Source organism: Amphiprion ocellaris, chromosome 19 (genome assembly GCF_022539595.1).
Source record: "Amphiprion ocellaris isolate individual 3 ecotype Okinawa chromosome 19, ASM2253959v1, whole genome shotgun sequence".
NCBI lineage: Eukaryota > Metazoa > Chordata > Actinopteri > Pomacentridae > Amphiprion > Amphiprion ocellaris.
Window position 1 is genome coordinate 29,733,405 of NC_072784.1, and position 21,337 is coordinate 29,754,741.

At 41.7% G+C, this 21,337-nt stretch overlaps 1 protein-coding gene and 1 long non-coding RNA gene across 3 annotated transcripts in view; one reads left to right on the top strand and one right to left on the bottom strand.

The window, feature by feature from the left end:
* LOC111578192 (retinoic acid-induced protein 1) overlaps positions 1–21,337 on the bottom strand; it is a 64,267-nt gene that overhangs the window by 33,401 nt on the left and 9,529 nt on the right. The gene's annotated exons all lie outside the window — the stretch shown is intronic.
* Positions 12,609–21,214, top strand: LOC111578193 (uncharacterized). Its single transcript, XR_002746976.3, has 3 exons — positions 12,609–12,794; positions 12,866–12,929; positions 13,473–21,214. It is a non-coding gene; the product is annotated as an uncharacterized LOC111578193 (long non-coding RNA).

Genomic DNA, 21,337 nt, shown 5'->3' on the forward strand with positions numbered 1-21,337 from the left:
CTGCCTCTTTCTGGGCCGGTTAGCCAGGAGAGCGCTCATTAAGCCGATGCGGGAGGTGAAGGTGGTTTCGGCTTTGCATCCTTAAAATGTACGTTTGATAATTTCTGCAGTTGTGTGGCGCTTCGGGAAAAGTCGGGAAGAGAAAACCCTGCTTATTAGGCCACAACCGGCTATGTGTGTGATTCATAGAGAGCGAGACAGAGACACAGAGAGCCAAAGAGAAGGAGGGAGATGGATGGAGCAGTGAACTAGGGCGGCTCAGGATCAGGATGGCTGTCTGCCGTCCTCAGGGAGAGGCCTAGCTTGTTATTTTAAGGAGGGTGACTCTGGCGCTCACCTCGCCGAGAATAAATAGGGACACAGTCACACCTACACGAGTTCTGCCTGTGCAAACGAAGCTGACAGCACATGTAGCGGCTAACACAGTGCCTCGGAGGTCTATCTGTCGGAGGTAATGGCCGACGTGTGAGAGAACCTCATACCGAGTCAACCTGCTAGTGTAAATATGTATGACCGCAACTTCAAAACATGCAAAAGCAACGCCAGAAGTTTCCTTTCCGATGCCGTGTAGCGAGGCGGTAGTGCTCGTGTGGTCTTGTGACTTAGCGTCTGTGACATTTGACATACTACAGAGCCTGCAGTGTCTGCTCTGTGGGACCGGGGCTGCTCTCTGCTAGCATGGCAGCACGCCTCCGCTTGCACTCGTCGCATTGCATCTTGTCACTTCACAAGTCATCTCATCACGTCACGTCACATCCTCGTTTTCCCCTTTCGTCCCCACTTTCTCGTCGTCTATTTTTGCCTCTCCAACCAGGTAAATCCCTCTCGTTTTATCCGTCTCCTCTCTGCCGCATCTGTCTGATTTTTGTTTGGTTCTGCTCTCGTTTCTTTTTTCAGCCCGTTTCCATCTCACGCTCCCTCTATTTTTTCTGCCTCCTCTTATCTTCAGCTGGTGCTCAGCTCACACCGGGCCAATTAGCTCGCATCAGTCCACTCCCGTCGGCTCGATAATACCGAGCAGGTGAGCTGGGCTTCTGTTAGGCAGGTGTGTGTTTGTTTACGGAGGAAGGGGTCAGTCTGTGAGTTGTGTGTTTGCGTCCACGCCCAACACACCGACGAACACCAGCACCAACACGCACACATCTGCTCAGTGAGAGGGCCCGACGTGCACGCTCGCTCGGCCTACAGATAAACAAGTGCGCTCACATCTCCCAGGAAGTAACCATGGCAACCGTCTCTCCCTCACCCTCTCTCTTCCCCTCTATCTCCCTCTCCTGACTGAGCCGCCTGGTTGGCTGGCTGTCCTGGAGGCAAGACAATAGCAGGTTTCAAGGCCAATGTCACTTCTCACACACCCCCCCTCGTCCTCCCCCATCCGCCTCACCCGTTCCCCCCCTTTCCTCTCGCCAAACAAGGAAAGCAGGAAAAAAAAACAGCTTCCTGTATTGATAAATGTGATGTCACAGGTGGGGCGGCAGCAGTGCAGAGCGGCGCGAGAGGAGGGGGGGAAACATGAAAAACAACGACGCATTCAGCGAGTTTTTTTCCTTCTTTTTTTTTTGCAACAATCCCCCTCTGCATCTCGCTCCCCCCACGCCTCCCTCGCCTTCGCTTTTTGTATAATGTGGCCAATTGCCTTCTTCCCTTTGTAGGGCGCGAGAGGAAAAGGGGATTTCATGCAGGCTAACTAAGCCCCTAATCCTCTGTTTCATGCCGTTCTCTCTGTCTCCCTCCCTCTCTCTCTCTGTTTATTTATATATTTCTGTCTCTATTTTTGCTCTGCTGAAACTCTCGCTTTTCTTTTTTTCTTTTTTCTTCTTTGCCGGATGCAGTGGTGGAAAAAGTCTCCAGATGTTTAACATAAGCAAAAGTATCCTGCATTTAAAATATAAAGCCCTGCATTATATGACCCCTATGTATAAGCAGCGCTTAAGTGATAACTATAGCCTTCTTATGTACTATTTAGTCTAACTAAAGATACATTGAATGCAGTATTTTCCTCTGAAGTGTAGTACAAGTAGAAATAAACTGAAATATATAACATTATTCTTAAATTTGCAGTAACTTTTGACATCTTAGGGCAATGAACAAAAGCTCCATATAAAGCATGTTTCTGAACAGTTGCTTATTTAACCATTCAGTAGAGATTAAGTAATGCTATTAATCAGTTGGAGTTCTGTTTCAGGCAACCTGATGAATGTTTTGCTCCCCACCAGCACCTGAAAAAAGATTCTAGCAGTTTTCGAGCTTTCTATTGATTGTTTTTTGACCAAAATCAGCTGCTGTGAAACTGAAACAATGAGACTCAAGCTGCAGCAGACAAAAATCTGGAAATGCAAAAAAGTCAAGGTGAAACACATTTGCAGCCGTCCTCTTGCAGCTTTTCCCTCCAATCGCCATCTAAGCCCCTCAAACTAGATGAGAACATGCTGTCAACATGCAGAAATAGTTCATTTTCATTCATCCTTTATCCAGGGGTGTCAAACGTGCGACCCGCAGGCCAAAACTGGCCCACCAGAGGGTCCAATCGGTCCCACTTTGCAACGTGTAAAAATTAAAGAGAAGACATTATCTGCAAATTGTAAATTTGTGAAACTGTAAATTTAATATAATTTCTAGACCTTCACAAGTTGTTTTGATCATAAAGTAAAATACCAGATTGCTGAATGTTCTTTTTGTCATTTCTGTCTCATTTTTGTAATATTTTGTCTTGTTTTTTGTCTTTTTTGTCTCGCTTTTGTCATTTGTCAAATTTTTTTGTCATTTTGTTTCTTTTTTTGTCATTTTGTTTTTCCAATTTGTCTTGCTTGTGTTTTTTGTCTTATTTTTGCCATTTCGTGTTTTACGTTATTCGTTGCTTTGTGGTTTTTTTTGGCTCGCTTGTGTTGTTTGTACATTTTTTTGTCGCTTTGTTTCTCGCTTTTGCCATTTTTGTCTCATTTTTGGAATATTTTGTCTAGTTTTTGTTGTTTTTTGTCTTTTTCACAGATTTTTGTCATTTTGATCTTAAAGTAAAACACTGTATTGTTCAGTTCCAGATACCTGTGACTAAAAGTTTTGTGCCTTTGTAGATAAACTATGTTACTGTGATGTGTTAATTAATGATAAATTAATGTCGTTGGAATTAAACTTATTTTCCTTAAGAATTTTCAGGTTGTTCAAAATGTTTTGTAAAAACAATAATTACTTAAATGTGAACATTTTCCGAATGTACTTTTTTGCACTATAACAAAGGGAAATATGTGAAGTTAGCTTTCTTTATAGGTTATTATGCTTTGATTTTACTGGTCCGGTCCACTTTCGACTGTATGTGGCCCTGAACTAAAATGAGTTTGACACCCTTGTTCTAAACAATCACACCTCCACATCCTTCTTACTTGTTGCTATTTACACTATAAAATCTCACCTGCTCTGGGTGAAAATAAACCTGTGATTGGCTTTAATTTCCTAGAAAACAGCCAAGAAGATGAACAGAAGTCCAGACCATTTAAATTACAACGTGCCGTGAGGTTGTTATGTTTTTTTTTCCATCAAAACACATCGCCTACTCCAGCTTTAAACACAGAAAACTGAAGGGATCTGCAGTGCTGATAGCCTAAAAGACATACAAACATTAAAGATTAATCATTAAAGCTTTATATTTAATGGGCCTCCTGAGTGAATGTGCTTAGTTACGCTATAGTAGTGGGGAGTTCTAATGTTCCTCCAGTGTCAGACAGTGATTCTGTCCTGAAATTGTGTGAGAAGCCAGGAGAGAAAGGAAGAGAGAGAGAGCTGTCAGCCACTCGGACTAACCATCTAATAGGTTGCCATACTGAACTGACATTTGAAGGCTGTGGGAGCATTAGTCCTGAAATGAAAAGGAGAGACGGGGAGGAGAGAGATTGGATATGCAGTCGGCGGGCCTTATCAATGCATCTGTCTATCCATCCACACCACACGGCCTCATCTCCTCTATGATCTCCACCCACCCTGGTCCTCCGCCTCCTAGCGCCAGTCCCAACCCTCCCTCTCAGTGTCTCCAGCCTGGGGAAGGACGGAGATGAAAGGAGGAAGAAGAAATACAGCCAGGAAGGGCTGAGAAGACCGGGGGAGGAGGCTGAGAGGGATAAGAGCCAAGGACGGAGAGGGAGAATCTCAGATGTTTAATTTACCGTCTTCGCTGCTGCTGCAGACAGACGTGTGAGATTCCAGAAAGACAGATGGACACCGAGACAGGGACATGCAGAAAGACAGGCAGACAGACAGAAAACAGGCAGGCTGTCTAACATCTCTTTCTGTCTGACAGCAGCTATTGAGCCACTTTTCGTTGAGTGGAGTGACACCATAGACTTAAACCTCTCACAGTCCCTTTACCCTCAATTTATCTTATGTCCTTTGTCAGTCTTTTTTTTAAATTTCTAGCCCTCTTTCACAGTTCCCATTTCAATCTATTGTTGAACCATCTAAGGTAATTTATTTTAAATTGCTGCACCTGTGTGAACTGAAGTAAAACCGCATTGCTGCATTGGTTTGGGCCGGTTACAAAGACTCCTGGAGCTGAATGAAAAACAGCCTCAGTCATCAGATACAGTTGCATATAATCCGTTCGAGCACTGAAATCACTCAACGGAGGACACCACAGGATATTTAATGCTGCTAGCTTTGTAAGCTCTCATGCTAACTTGGTAATGCTCGATGAATTATAGTTCAAACTTAATTTAGAGCACCATGATGATTAATCTGAGAGATAATAACTCTGGTTACTATTGCAACCTCAGCAGTACTTTTTGCAACAGAAATTATTTCGTAATGCATCACTAAAAGCCACGAGAGAACCTTCACTCCACGGATTGGGCAGATATTCCTTGGGTGGGGTGAGAATTTAACCAAAGGAAGAAGGTCCTGATGTAATTGTCAGTTAATTCTCTGGCTGGCTGCTGGAAGCTACTGATTTCACTCATATGCAGAATGTACCTGGATACAAGAGCAGTTTTGCACAAACTTGCAGATTATGTCAAACCTCCAAACACAAATAAACAGATCCAGAATTAACCTGTGATGAGACCAAAACCCGAGTAGATAAGGTAAGGTAAACACTAGAAAAGCACTCAGAGAGCACAGTACTCCACCAAAGCTGCTCAGCTGTTGCATCATAAACTTAAATCGTAAATCACGGCACCATAGAATGTGTCCATTTAATATAGATGTACCCACAAACAAAATTACCTTGCGCTGAGCACAGGCATGTGTTCTGCATGTGTACGTTATGTACGGATACTGAATCACGTGACCTAAATATGTAGCAGGCGGCAGGAATTGATGGGACTCAGAAACACCCCCACAATTTAATCAGTTCTTCCTTGGATAATTTCCAATAGATAAGTCCCGACAAGTCCGCAGTGATGGATTTGTAGTAGGATCACAATCATGTAATCATCAGCAGGCAGCTGACGTAGTGTTCACTTGTTGTCATAGTTACAGTGACGCCATGCCGCTAACTCACAATGACACAGAAATGTTTAACAGATCTGTGGATCCAGACTATAAGCTGCATCACTGCCAAAATCTAATCACTTGTTTCATTTCTGACCTTCCCTGAAAATTTCATCAAAATCCGTTAGTCTGTTTTTGAGTAATGTTGCTAACAGACAGACAAACCAACACGATTGTCAAATCACTCAGCCGAGGCTCTGCCCTCTTGGTGGAGTAATAACACCATTTTCAAAATGCCTGTAAGTAGAAAAAAGTCAGAGATGCTATTCTGAATTGCAATATGGAAAAGCAGCCTTTTTACTCCGCAAAGAAACATGGCGGAGTTATGTGATGATCGGCGTACGTTTGTCTGTCTGTCTGTCTGTCTGTTAGCAACATTACTCAAAAATGAACCAATGGATTTCAATTAAATTTTCAGGAAAGGCCAGAGATGACACAAGGACTAAGTAATTAGAAATCACCAGAAATCATATGACTGAGCAGCCTTGGCGGAGTTCTGTGCTTTTCTTGTTTCTGTCATGCATAACTTTTATTGAAAATATCAAGTTTCTTGTGGAATAAAAGCGTAAAACAACACACATGAATCTTTATGTTCAAAATTAAGGATTCAGCTGTTAATGCTTTCAATGTAAAGATGCGACATGATCACAGCGAGGACATGAAAATGACCAAAACTTTGTGCGTAAACAAGCAGCTGCCATGGAAATTCACCCTGTGGTTGCCTTATCAGGAAGACATGCATACATTTGCATGGTCTGCATTTAAAAAGCAACTTTTAACCTCAGCAAAACATCTTACAATGTGTTTCTCAGTCACCCATTCACACACAAAAAACAGCCGCTAAAGCCACATCTATTACTCAAATAAGAGACTGAAACTCCAATAAAATACTTTAAAAAGAAATTGATTGACACAATAACGCCTGCTTTTTGCGAAAAAAAAATCCTTTTTATGCGTGTAATGCACCAACTGCCACTAATGCTGTAATTATTTATCACTGATTGTCTCAGGTAGAGCACGCACACCTTCTTACAAACTCTAATTTCCCCTTTCCCACCCGCCCAGGGCTATAATTACTGCTCTCACACACATAAATACACACTGAACTCTTCAAATGGGTGTGTGTGTGTGTGTGTGTGTGTGTGTGTGTGTGTGGGGCTATCACTGGGTGGTCAGACAGACAGACAGACAGACAGTTTAGGCTTCAGACCCACCAGAGATTTCGATAATTAACTTTGTAATAAAGTAGAGGAGACAGAGTGCATGTGCGTACGTACATGTGTGTGCGTCACCCGAGTGAGCACTTGTCTCCGGTTTTATGTGTGTCATGAGTGCAAAAGTTAGCTGCGTGTTTATCTGTGTTTGTGTGTGCATGCATCCAAATCTGTGCACGAGCTTGAGTGTGTGTGTGTGTGTGTGTGTGTGTGTGTGTGTGAGTGTGTGTGTGTGTGTGTGTGTGTGTGTGTGTGTGTGTGAGTGTGTGTGTGTGTGTGTGTGTGTGTGTGTGTGTGTGTGTGTGAGTGTGTGTGGGGAGGTGATAAGCACCTGAGCCCTGAGGCAGCCTTCAGATTTCCCCTCACGTCCTCAGTGAAATCAGCCCAATCACTGCACTGTCATCTGCCTGCCACCAGAGAGAGGCCTGCGCCGCATACTGACAAGCTCATTTGCGTAGCCGTGCGCACACACACGCACACACACACAGACACACACACAGGTACAGTACATGCCCATGCACACATATGCCCACCAGGTCTTCCACTCTGCCCCAAAATTGAGTTCAAACAGAACCACTATGGAGATTTTTGTTGTTTTGTAGGGGAGAGAAAATGCTTCCTTCCTGATTTGTGGCCTGAATGAAGTGTCATCGTTCTCCTCTAACTGCCAGCCGAACACTTTAACCCCCAACCGCATCATCAAACAACTTAATACCGTTCGGATAAATAGCTTCGCTCGTATGAAGTGCATTAATAATTTATCCGTTGCGGAGGGAAAGTGGAAGCTTTGCATTGATTTTAACCAACTGGCTCGATCCTATTCGAGAAACTCCAAGAAAAAAAAAAGAGAAGGTACAAATGGAAACAAACTTCCTGCCAAAGTTTTATACCTCTTGGCATTTGTGTAATTGTTTTTTATATTTCTCTAGTTTGGAATGAAAAAGTTGATGTCTCATGTCAAAACTTATGCGTGAAAATGAAGGTTGTGGATAATTTTAGAGGACTTAAACACACGTAAATGCAAACACACAGAGATTGGTGTGGCATCCCCGTGACCCAAAAACGTCCCCGAAGCAACATGCTGATGGCACGTGAGTGAATGAAAGGACTGGAAGTGTGCAAAGAAAGAGGGAAAACATGCAGGCGGTATTAATTCTGCAGGCGTTTATGCTCTGTGTGCATGAAGAAGCCACTGAGAGTGCTGCTCTGCTGTCAGGTCAATTTAGAGAGAGAGAGGGGGGATAAAGGGGGAGGTAAAGGGGGAGATCTTTAAGGGAGGTGAAGGAGGGAGTCTTCCAAGACGTCACGGACACTTACAGTGTAACTCTCTCCTTCAAACACACACATGCATGCATGCACACGCACACACACTCACACACTCACACACCCAAGGGTACGGTGAGGTCACTGTCAAAGTTTCGGTTTCACGTGAACACTCGTCTACACACACTTCACCTTGCCTCTCCTTCCTAACCCCAAAGGAGGCCATTGTAGATGTGTGTGTGTGTGTGTGTGTGTGTGTGTGTTTGTGTGTGTTTGATGAGAGGTTTCCATGGCAACAGCGGCAACCCGGCAACCCCCATTGGGCTCATTTACATATTCAAGTGCAAGAGCAGTAGTTGAATTACAGCCGGAAATTGAACGGCTCAATCAATAAGAGAGTGGTCGGAGGGGGAAGGAGGATAATGGACGGACAGAGGAGGAAGAGGAGGAAGAGGAGGAAGAGGAGGAAGAGGAGGAAGAGGAGGAGGGGGTGTGAGCTGACAGGAAGGGGAGATGCAGATGATGCAATTGGCCATCATTTTGTGTATAACTCTGTGTGTGTGTCGACCCATTTCTATTGTCCTCCTGCGGTTAAAAGGAACCTAAAATGGGTTGTGAGGGACTGTGTGTGTGTGTATGTGTGTGTGTGTGTGTGTGTGTGTGTGTGTGTGTGTGTGTGGCGGTAGAGACAGCTGTCATTATGCTGTTGAAGCCGTCAGACTCATGGTGACATTCAACCCTCCCCGTCACTTTTTTCTTTTCAGACGTCCAGATACGCTCACATGCATCAACGTACACAATCAGCACTCAGAGGGAAGGAGGATTAGATAGTAATTGCTGCAATTCAGAAACTACAAGCTACTATTCCGCTGTGTCCATTTAAATCCAAGTGCTACGCCGCAGTGCATGAATGTAGGATAATATGCGATGATAGGAATCACGCTTTTAGATGGTTTTCCAGGACAATCCAATCTGTTTTTTGCAGATATAAATGTACACTACTGTTTAAAAGTTTGGGGTCACTTAGACATGTCCTTATTTTTAAAAGAAAAGCATTTTTTAAAATAAAGATAACATTAAATGAATGATCAATCCAGTGTAGACATTGTTAATGTGGTAAATGACTATTCTAGCTGGAAACAGCTGATTTTTAATGGAATATCTCCATAGGGGTACAGAGGAACATTTCCAGCAACCATCACTCCTGTGATGTGACTTTTCCACATTACTTATCTCAGTTTAGTCTTTCCTGATTTTTTATCAATACTTTCTGAGCTTATGTCTTTGAGCAAGGAATATTTCTTTTCTTTTTTTAATGAAACAAACTGATGAAAACAGTCACAGTCCTCGGTTTACAACGTCCTCGACCTACGGCGTTTTGTGGTTATGTCACCATCTCCCATGAATTTATTAAGAAAGTCTTGTTCCATCATTCCAACATACAGCGTTTACTAGTTGGCGATCAAAGCGGACAAATATGTCGTCTTTGTTTACATTTGCTGGTTGTATGCCACATACGGCACAGTATGAGAGTTCTGACTTACAGCGACAATCGTGTTACGTCGCGCCGTAGGAATGGAATTCTGACATAAGTTGAGGACCCGCTGTATATCGATTTTCATTGATCAAAAGCCAGAAAAAGTTGGAAAGTACTGTTGAATCTGACTAACCAAGTCTGTTCAAGTCACGTCTGTTGTGGTCCTTCATCGTTTTTCTTTAACCCCGGCCTTTTATTTTGGTGATGTAAGGATTTAAACTATTGGACTTCTTTACTAAATTGATTTTAACTGATCAAAAGTCAGAATAAGTTGGAAACCCAAGTGTTATGCGGTGTCCAAACTTTGCATGACTAAATGATAATATGCCTTAATAGAAATGACATTTTTGGATTGTTTTTCCAGGACAATCCAATCTGATTTTTCAGATATAAATATATACAAATATGTATTATGATGTGACTTTTCTGTATCACTTATCTCAGTTTTTCAGATTTTTTATCAATGCTTTCTGAGCTTTCATATTTAAGCAATGAATGTTTTTGTGACCTTAACAACTGATGGTGGGTTGCAAGTCAATGTAGTTGGATTTTAATTGATCAAAAGTCAAAAAAAGTTGGAAACTGCTGTTGAATCTGGAATATTGTCATGTAAACAAGTCTGTTCAGTCACATCTGTCGTGGTCCACCATCATTTTTCTTTAACTCCGGCCTATTTTTGGTGATATAAGGATGTAAACTATTGGACTTCTTTACTAAATTGAATGAATTTGAACAAGAAGATGGAAAAAGCCATCGTTAAACCCAAATATTATGCGATTTTGCATGAATATATGATAATATATGATGATAGAAATGACACTTTTAGATGTTTTTCCAGGACAATCCAATCTGGTTTTTGCAGATATTATGATGTGACTTTTCCACATCACTTATCTCGGTTCAGTCTTTTCTCGTTTCTTATCAATACTTTCTGAGCTTACATCTTTGAGCAATGAATGTTTTTTTTTTATGAAATAAAATGGATGAAAACAGTCACAGTGATCTTAGCAACTGGTAATGACGGATTGAAAGTCAATGTAGTTTGATTTTAATTGACGAAAAGTCAGAAAAAGTTGGAAACTGCTGCTGAATCTGACATTATATTATTATTGTCACGTAAACAAATCTGTTCCAGTCACATCTGTTGTGGTCCACCATCGGTTTTCTTTAACCCTGGTCTATTTTTGCCAATATGAGGATATAAACTACTGGACTTATTTACTAAATTGAAATAATTTGAAGAAACAGATGAACAAGTCGTCGTCATCTGCGTCACCAGTTGGCTGTTAACCTGCTCTCTCTTCTCCGCCAAGGCCGATCTTAGCATCAGCAAGCAACTGGGAAAGCAGATCAATCACGCTTTTATTATGATGAGTGACTTAGGGTGTGTGGAAAAGTAAATGGCACTACATTATGCAGTGCAATAACTTCTCATAACGGGAGGCAGCCGCAAGAGGCTCGCAGCACAACAAGATGTTTACATAAACATAAAGGCGAGGATGCTGACTGGGTAGATCGGCGGTGGTGCATGCGGGAGGAGTTTGTGCGCATCTAAAAACGAGATCGAGTTCAGTTTATCTCTCCTTGATTGTGGATGTTTACAGATGTGTGATTTTGGTGCAGTGGCTTTAACCGAAACCGAAGACGAGACTATTATAGTGTGACAATGGAGCCCCAGTGGTCACAGGGACGGAGGAGGAGGAGGAGGAGGAGGAGGAGGAGGAGAGAGCCAGATGGGGGAGGGGGTGAGGTCTGCTGGAGGAATCAGTGATGGGGAAAATGGATGGAGAGGAGGGGAGGCGGGGGGCACTAATGGCCCGAAGACACAGCTGGCTGCAGACACCCAAGGACAGAGAGACAGAAAGAGCGAGAGACAGACGGAAAGAGGCAGAGAGAGGCAGGCGGTGGGGGGTGTAAAGATGATAAAAATAGAGAGAGAGGCGTCTCGTCATCGCGAGAGACGAGGAAGAGAAGGTTATTTTCCTGTCATGCCTTCTGCGTCTGCACACACAAACACACAAACACACAAACATGCTGCTGCCACGCATGTCAATGAATTATGGGCGCAACAACGGCGGCTCCTTGCAGTAACGGACGTAAACGAGGGAACCAAGATAGAGGGCTGAGGCTAAAACAGCATGAAATCCTCTGATTGCTTTCGGTTCCAAACATTCACGACGATAATTAGCAGCTGATTAGAGGATCTTCACTTATCCTTCACTATTTTCCTTGATGATGCGAATGAAAGAACTCCCAAATACTTGCTGACTGCTGGGAGACAGAAATGCATTAATCAGTCCGAGTGTCCACGCCAGAGTGTGTTTCCTACATTACCCACAACCCCCGGATCCTCTCACTGCTGCATCTCAGCTGTTAACCTTGACGATGACATTATGCACGCTGCATATATTAACGGGGAAAAGGTGTGTGTGTGTGTGTGTGCATGAATGAGACAGGAATAGGCAATCACGCGTCATACCCGAAAGTGAGATGGAGGGGCGGAGAAGGAGAAAAAGAGCAGACCCAATAATGAAGTGTAATGGGGGTGAGGGTGGCACGCTGAAAAGGCAAGACGATCGGCGTGAGACTAGCAGATGTGAGCCGAAGAAAAGGGAAAAAAGGAGGAAGGGAGCAGAGAAAGAGGCGAGGAGGAGGAGGATGTGGATGATGGAAAGACTGAAACAGAGAGCTGAGACAACACTGAGAGAGAGAGAGAGAGGAATAAGTAGGGAGCATAAAATGTGAAGAAAAGAAGGAGGGGAGAGAAAGATGGGTAGCGGAAGAGGCAGAGAGAAAGATGGAGGCTCAGAGGGAGAAGATAAAGAGTGAGATGGGGATAACTCAAAGGAGGAGGAGGAAACGCAGAACGCTGTATCGAAAGATGGAGCTGTTACTGGGAAGAGGGGATGGAGAGGAATGTGAGAGGAGGAAGGAGGAGAGGAAACCTCTCACATGTGAAAAATGAAAAACTTAGTCGCCTTAAAGCAGGGGTGTCAAACATGTGGCCCTCCGGAGCATCCAATCCACCCCACTTTACAAAGACATTAACTGCAATTTGTAAGACTATAAATTTAAAATCATTTCTAGTGTAACCCGGGTGATAAAACCCTAGTTAGAAATATAAATAAGTATATCCTCCATTCCCGTCTCCAAAACTGTCCTGTCAAATGCGTAATGACGTCATACGTCACGCTGTGCGTCCTGTCACGTGACGGTGCGCGGCCAATCGGGTTGTTTTATATCCGGAAGTCACTCGCGAGCCGCGAGCTTCGAGAGGGGGACGCATTGGGAACACTTGCTGCAAGGTACGGTGCTATTTTCGCTTAATTTCGTAACATTAACTTTTAAAACTAAAGCAACACGTCTCAAACTATAGGAGCCAACTACCGGAGCCGCCAGGCGTCGTGTGGAGTCGCGGGTGTTGATTAAAGAAGGAATTGGTGAGTGCGTTAGCATTAGCATTCTTCTCATTCATTTTCTATAGGGTTCAACTAGCCACGCCACCATATTAATTTGAATGGGGCTGGTTAGCATCATCTTTCATGCCCGGTTCTCAGAATATACTTAACTAAATGAAACGAAATCACTGTGGTTTACTTATTGAAATGTGTGTTACCGATTTATGACTTTTAAATGCATATAGTGCCATTTTTAGGCCAAATATTGATTTGTTTATTGGTCCTATGCATCTCCATGCACTTTAAACCCAGTCCACTTAGTCAGTGTGACTGATTATGTACTTTAGCTTTGGATGCTTAGTATTTTTGACACTTTGATTGTAATGAATATTTTAATATGACAAATATTATATCATTTATTCAATTGGGATTTATATTTTGAATTGAACTTTGATTATTTATATATTGTACAATATAAGAATTGACACTGCTATTTATAATTAATATTTGGCACTGGTCTTTTTGAATGTATTTTGATTTATTTTGTGCGCACTGGAAACTTAATTAGTCCTGTCCTTTATATAGGCCAGGTGATGGCGAGCTAGACCCAAAGAATTCTAGGCCCACACCGCCTGAAGAACCCTGGAGCGTGAACTGAACTGGACCTCCTGCACCTCCTCCACCTGGTTGGGCTGGTAGGAGGCTCCTTTAAGGCAGCCGCCCCTTTCTTTTACTTTTTGCCCCTCGCAACAACTCATTCTTGGCCCAAACCCATTCACCACTCGTTCAACACTCCCTTTCCCTGGACACTGCCCTTTCCCTCTGGACGATTTGGGCCACTGAACTGTTGTGTGTGTTCTATCTCGGGTGAACTTCAGAACTCTTTCGCGCGTCTAATGGATCGTTTCTCGCGTGATAATGGATCCATCGAATAATGTTTTCTTGTGAAATAATTGTGACTTAATTCTGTACTTCTCATGAATGGCCATTAACTTTAAATGTTAAATGTTGTTTGTCTATGTCAAAATATAATATAATTGGTACCACCTAAAACTTATATCATTGTGTTCAGTCTCCTTTCCTCCACTCCTAGAGCCGAACTTAGATCTGTCTGATCTCTAGCCCAATTCAACCAATACTCTAACTGCAAACTAGTACTAATACAGCGCTAATAGTAGCGGCATATAGGCTACACTAGACCATGACAAGTTGTTTTGATCATCAAGTAAAATATTAGATTGTTCATTGTTCTTTTGTCATTTTGTCTCATTTCTGTAATATTTTGTCTTGCTTTTGTTGTTTTGTCTTTTTTGTCTTGCTTTAGTCGTTTGTGTAATTTTTTGTCGTTTTGTTTCTCGTTTTTGTCGTTTTGTTTCCGTTTGTCTCGCTTGTGTTTATCTCACTTCTGCCATTTGTGTTTTGTTTTATTCATTGTTTTGTGTATTGTTTGTGTCGTTTTGTGCTTCCTTATTGTCTCGCTTGTGTCATTTGTCAATTTTTTGTCATTTTGTTTCTCATTTTTGTCAATTTGTGTCTCATTTTTGTAATATTTTGTCTTGTTTTTGGTTTTTTTGACTTTTTTTGTCTGGCTTTTGTTGTTTGTCTCATTTTTGTCATTTTGTGTGCCATTTTTGCAATTTTTGTCTAATTTTTGTATTTTTTCCTCTTGTTTTGGTCATTTTGTGTCTCATTTTTGTAATATTTTGTCTTGTTTTGTTTGTTTTGTTTTCTAGACACTGTGATCTGTAAGTTGTAATGTGTCAATGATAAACTGAGGCATAATATTGTTGGAATTGTTCTTTTTTTTTAAAGAGACATTTCAGGTTGTTCATAATGTTTTATAAAAAAGCTGTGAAATTTTTCAGAATGTACTTTTTTGCACTAAAACAAAGGAAATATTTGGAGTAAAATGAGTTTGACTGTCCTGCCTTAAAGGACAACAAAACCAGCAACAGTGCAAAAACCTTAAAAACGGTGCACAATTATAATGTTTTATTTCCAAAAAGCAATTCCTTGGAACACCTCAGAGCAAATATTTCCCATTTGGAAGTATAGATTGCACATATCAGGTAGTATTTACTGCAGCAGTACACAGCATAGAGTATTGTCTGTACTCGTTAATGTGTCATTGAATGCAACACTGTGGCTCATTTATGTGTTTTTACTTATTATTATTTCATTATTATGTAATTTAATTATATCAGGCTTTAGGATACTTGTTAAAAGGATCAGTCTATTATCAGTTTTTGTCATTTTTCATAGAATTGGTTAACATTTCCTGCCTTGTCCTTGAACCATACTGTACATGTGATGCTCATGCGTGAGCTCAGTTTGTGGCTTTATTATGTGTGTGTGTTTGTGTGTGTTCGTGGGCGTCAAACCACATGAATAAATATGGCCACGGAGATAGCCCAGGGTTTGTTGACTGCTCTGATGTTTAAATTTGTGCAGTGGCTTCTCCCGGCAAAGCCTGTGAGTCACTCTCTGATACAAGCTAACGCTAAAAGCAACACTGGGTCAGCGCTAACCTATTCTAATTTAATGCTGAGGGGAAAACTGCTTAGGTAGCTGTGAATTGTTGCCAGCCTTAGCTAATTCCACCACCCAGATGACCGGGCTAGTGGTTTTTCAAGAAGATCGATGTGTGCGAGAGACTTGCCTCATGCTAATAACATTGACACAGATTTTGATATTAGCCGGCTAGGCTAATGCATTCTAATGCATTCCCTATTGCTTGTCTGTTACCCAGACAGGATAAGTGTGTAGCATCCTGTCTGACTCACCGAGATCTCATTATGGATCTCTCTGGCCTGTCGCTGGCATCCATCCATCCATTCATCCATCCATCCATCCATCCATCCATCCATCCATCCATCCATCCCTCCATCCATCCATCCCTCCATCCGTCCATCCATCCCTTCATCCATCCTTCACTTCATCCATCCATCCGTCCATCACTCCATCCATCTATCCATCCCTCCCTCCCTCCATCCCTTCATCCATCCTTCACTTCATCCATCCATCCATCCATCCGTCCATCCATCCATTCCTCCATCCCTCCCTCCATCCATCCATCACTCCATCCATCTATCCATCCCTCCCTCCCTCCATCCCTTCATCCATCCTTCACTTCATCCATCCATCCATCCATCCATCCATCCATCCCTCCCTCCCTCGCTTGTCTCATCCATCTCTCTCTTTCGGCTCTTGGGCCCTCTTCCCTCCTGCTCTTTTCAGTATGCATCGCTACGTATCCGCCGAGTTCAGGTGAGAGTCAGTGCTTCTGCATAAGTCCCCGTGTGAGTGTGCGTTTGTCGGCATAGATTAGTGAGCATGTGTGTGTTGGCGAGGGAGTGTGTTTGCATGTAAATCCAGGCTTGCGTGAGTGTGTTCCTCCATCGTAAAGAGACGCACGGTTGAGTGAATTACGACTTGATCTTGATTTTACTTGCACGCACATGAATGCAGACACACGAGAACCGACGCTTACTCACACACACACACACACACACACACACACACACACACACACACACACACACACACACACACACACACACACACACTCTCTGAGTGCTACATTGCGGTGTTGCAGATGGCTTCCTTGCAGCCCAGCTGTGCTTTGTGCATGTTTGCCTGCATGTGTTTGTGCATGAGTGTGTTTTGTGTGCACGTGTGTGTGCACGTGTGTGATTGATTACTGTTCTTATTCTCTGCCAGGTGCTTCAACAGCAGTCTTCGCTCTCTTTCCCCCCTTTTCCCTCCGTTTATTGTCTGTTTTTGTCGTTCGTCTAATTTTGTGTACTTTTGTTTCCTTTTTGTCTCACTTGTGCTTTTTTGACTTGTCATTTTGTGTTTTGCTTTTTCATTGTTTTGTGTGTCGTTTTTGTCGTTTTGTTCCACGCTTTTGTCATTTTTTGTCTCAGTGTCATTTGGCCATTTTTTTTGTAACTTTGTAACTTTTTTGTCGAATTTTTTTGTCTCTTTTAGTTTTATTTCATGTTGTCTCATTTTTTGCTATTTTGTCTTGACTTTATTTTTTGTCTTTTTTTGTTTGACTTATCATTTGTCTCTTGTTGTTGTCAATTTGTTTCTCATTTTTGTCGTTTTGTTTCCTTTTTGTCTCACTTGTATTCTTTGTCTTATTGTTGTGATTTTGTGTTTTGCTTTATTCATTGTTTTGTGTGTCGTTTTTGTCATTTTGTGTCACGCTTTTGTTGTTTTTGGTCTCCATTGTGTAATTTGTGTAATTTTTGTCTCGTTTGCCCATTTTTTTTGTCACTTTGTAACTTTTATGTCTCATTTTTTGTCTCTTTTCTGTTTAGTTTCACATCATTTCGTTTGTTCTTTTTTGTCATTTTGTTTCTCGGTTTTGTTGTTTTGTGTCTCATTTTTGTAATATTTTGTGTTGTTTTTGTTGTTTTTTTCTATTTTTGTCTGACTTGTCGTTTGTCTAATTTTTTGTCGTTTTGTTTCTCGTTTTTGTTGTTTTATGTTTCCTTTTTGTCTCACTTGTGTTGTTTGTCCATTTTTTTGTTGTTTTGTTTCTTGGTTTTGTCATTTTTTTGTTTCATTTTTGGAATATTTTGTCTTGTTTTTGTTTTTTGTCTTGTTTTTGTCTGACTTTTCATTCTGATCATCATATCATCCAGTTCCAGATAGCTGTGACTGAAAGTTGTGTTCTTTTGTAGACACTTTGTGATCTGTAAGTTTTAATGTGTAAATGATAAACTGAGGCATAATGTTGTTGGAATTTTAACTTATTTTTCTGAAGAATTTTCAGGTTGTTCATGATGTTTTGTAAAAAAGATTTCAGAATGTACTTTTTTGCACCAAAACAAAGGAAATATTTGGAGTTGTGCTTATTTTTAGGTTACTATGCTGGGATTTTATTGGTGTTTTCGCCACATATTACAGCCCAGAACACTCTGGCAGCTTCATTCTTAGCGCTCATTGTTTTGCTCACCGCGGTGGAAATACATCGGAACAAGCGAGATAATTGATGATATCGAATCATAATTTAATTTCAAATTTTGGCTCAGACTTATCGTTCATCTGAGCCTCAGGTGACTGTGTTTAGTGGGTGAATGTGTGCGTGTGTGTGTGTGTGTGTGTGTGTGTGCGTGCGTGCGTGCGTGTGTGTGTTCTTTCATCCTGGCTTCCATGGCTACGGTGAGGCCAGCCGATAGACATCTGAGTGAGAGGTCATTAGCATCTCCCTCATGTTTTCTCTGCATGAGAACATCAGCAATTAGCCAGATCCCGACCATGGCCCTGCTCGCCTTCCTGTCTGGGTGACTGAGCAGCACACCTCGGGTCGGAGCTGCGATCTAGATCGCAAGTCGACATGGAGTCCATCTCTGACGTCTGTGCCGTGATTGTTTTGTTTGTGTTTCTTCGCTCTGTGTTTTGTTCCTCGTCTGGAGCTGTTTGGTTGATTTAGCACAGCTCGCCATGTGTGCTGCTGGGCCCAGTTTCTTAGGACTTTTTATGTTTTGCACGAAGGCCTGACTGTTGGTTGTTAGCAGTTTGACGTGTGAGGTGTGTGTTTGTGGGTTGCATGTGTATCCAAGGTGATGGGCCGGCTTTGACAATAACACTCTGATAAAAAAAAAAAAAAAAAAAAAAATCTCCTCTGCACTAAACCCACCTCCGCAATGCTGCAACCTCTTTCTCAGAGAGACACACAGAGAGAGAGAAGAGAAAAGCAAACAGAGAGATAAGAGAAGGAAAGCAAACAGAGAGAGAACAGAGGATGAAAGGCAGAGAAACACTGAGCGACAAACAAAAATAGCGACGGAGGAAGAGAAACAGTAGGAAAACAAACCGGAGGAGTGTCAGACGGAGCAACTCCATTAACGCTGCCTTTGACATCCACATACCAGTGCACATTGTTAAACCCGTCGCCACAGCAACGCCCCTTTGTCTGTGGCCGTCGGCATGCCAGCGTGCCCGCCGTACCCAGATCTAGCATCGGGCCTGTACCCACTTTCAGATCACACAAGCGGAGCGGCGTTCATTCACCGACTGTGTGGCTCCGGTTGCTATGGAAGCTAATTCACAGGCAGAGAACTCACTTTGTGTCCGCAGCACAGAGGCAGTCAAGCAACACATACATGCACGTGCAGACGCATGCATGTGGGCAAACACACGCACACGTGCAACCTAGCAACAGCTCTTCAGATGGGGTTTGGCTAATGTGCTCAGCGGGGACTCCGCAGGGGATTTATTTTTTCTCCTTTACCCTCGTCAGTCTTTCACGTCGTCATCATAGAAGTAAAGATTTAGTAAATTTGCAAAACATGCAGCTGTAACAGGTCAGCGATGTGTATTTATATGTGGGAGGCATGATTCTGCACCTGAAGCCTGACTGCTGGGTGGATGCAGCCACTTCAGCATGAATTCCTAAGTTGTTTGATGGCATGTTGTAAACTGAACATTATAAGTGTTTAAATGAGTTGTTTTAAGACAGGGGTGTCAAACTCATTTTAGTTCGGGGGCCACATACAGGCCAAGTCATCCGGACCCGTAAAATCACAGCATATTAACCTATAAATAATCACAACTCCAAATGTTTGCTTTGTTTTAGTGCAAAAAAGGTCATTCTGAATATGTTCACTGTTAATGAATTATATTTTTACAAAACGTTATGAACAACCTGAAAATTCTTTAGAAGAAAATGAGTTAAATTAAAAACTACATTATGCTTCCATTTATCATTTACACACTAAAACTTACAGATCACAGTGTTTCTACAAAGACACAAAACATTTAGTCACAGCTATCTGGAACTGAATAATATAGTATTTTACTTTATGGTCAAAATGACAAAAGTAAGACAAAAAAAGACCAAAAAAATCCCTAAAGACAATACAAAATATTACAAAAATGACAAACGAGAAACAAAACAACAAAAACAAGACAAAATGTTACAAATATAAGACAAAAAATTACAAAAGTAAGAAACACGACAAAAAATGCACCAACAACAAAAGGGAGACAAAAAATAATAAACAAAACAACAAATAAAGCAAAAAAGAAAATGACAAAAGTAAGACAAAAAAAACACAAGTTAGACAAAAAAGAAACACAAAGCAACAAAAACATGAGACAAATGGCAAAAGTCAGACAAAAAAGTCAAAAAACAACAAAAAGGCAAATATTACAAAAATGAGGCACAAAATGACAAAAATAAGACAAAAAACACAAGCGAGACAAAAAGGAAATACAAAACGACAGAAACGAGAAACAAACAACAAAAATGAGAAACAATTTGACAAAAATAAACGACAGCAAGACAAGTGAAGACAAAAAACAACAAAATAAGACAAATGATTACAAAAATTTTACAAAAAATAACAAAAGCGAGAAACAGTACAACAAAAAAAATGGACAAATGACACAAGCAAGACAAAAAGGAAACACAAAACAACAAAAACATGAAACAAATTACAAAAAAATCGGACAAACGACAAAAGCAAGACAAAAAAACACCAAAAACAAAACAAAATATTACAAAAACGACAAAAGAACAATGAGCAATCTAGTATTTTACTTTATGATCAAACCAAACAACTTGTCAAGGTCTAGAAATTATTATAAATTTATAGTTTTACAAATTTACAACCTGCAGTTAATGTCTTCTCTGTAATTTTTGTAAACTGGCCAGATTGGACACTCTGGGGGGCCAGTTTTGGCCCGCGGGCCACATGTTTGACACCCCTGAGGCAACACAGAGAGAATTTTCAATGCAACTGTCATAACTCCCCAGGATTATTAATTTGAAGCCCCAGTGCGCTCACCTGAACACACTTTTATAATTTTTAATGAAACAAAGCTCAGATGTGTCTCTAAATTCTGCATCATTCTCTTCTCAGGCTGTGATCAGGTAAACATGTGGATGTGTGTTTCTGTAGCTCCTTCATCTCTCTCTATTCTCACTTTTTTTTCTAAACGCAGCATTATGTAACTCCGGCAGCTGTTTGAAGACGCGGGAGGGGAGGGGAGGGTAGGTGGGTAGAAAACTTTTCAAAGTGCTGCCGTTGTCGTGTGATCAGGAGAGAAACTGGTGACAGCTTCTCGCTCCAGTACGATTCTCCACAATTGCCAGGTCTCGTTGCACAGGCTTCCTGCGAGCTCTAATGGCTGTTATTTCCACCTCTCAGCTTCTCTCACACAGCATACGGAAAGCAATCTCCATGCCCGACTCGTAGCTGTTTTTCCGTTTTGTTCAAATTTCCCATATTGCGTCGTGTTTTTCGTCGGCTTTCTCTGCCTTTCTCTCCCCTCCTTGGCGTCGCTCTTTGTTTGCTCTTTCTTTCACCTCATCTCTTCTTGTTCCCTCCCATCTGCCCTTCTCTTCCATTCCTTCCAGTCGGATTTTCATTTGTTTTTTCACATGAGAACTTCTTTTGTGTAATTTGCTTTTTCATCCACTTTCTCTCTAGAAA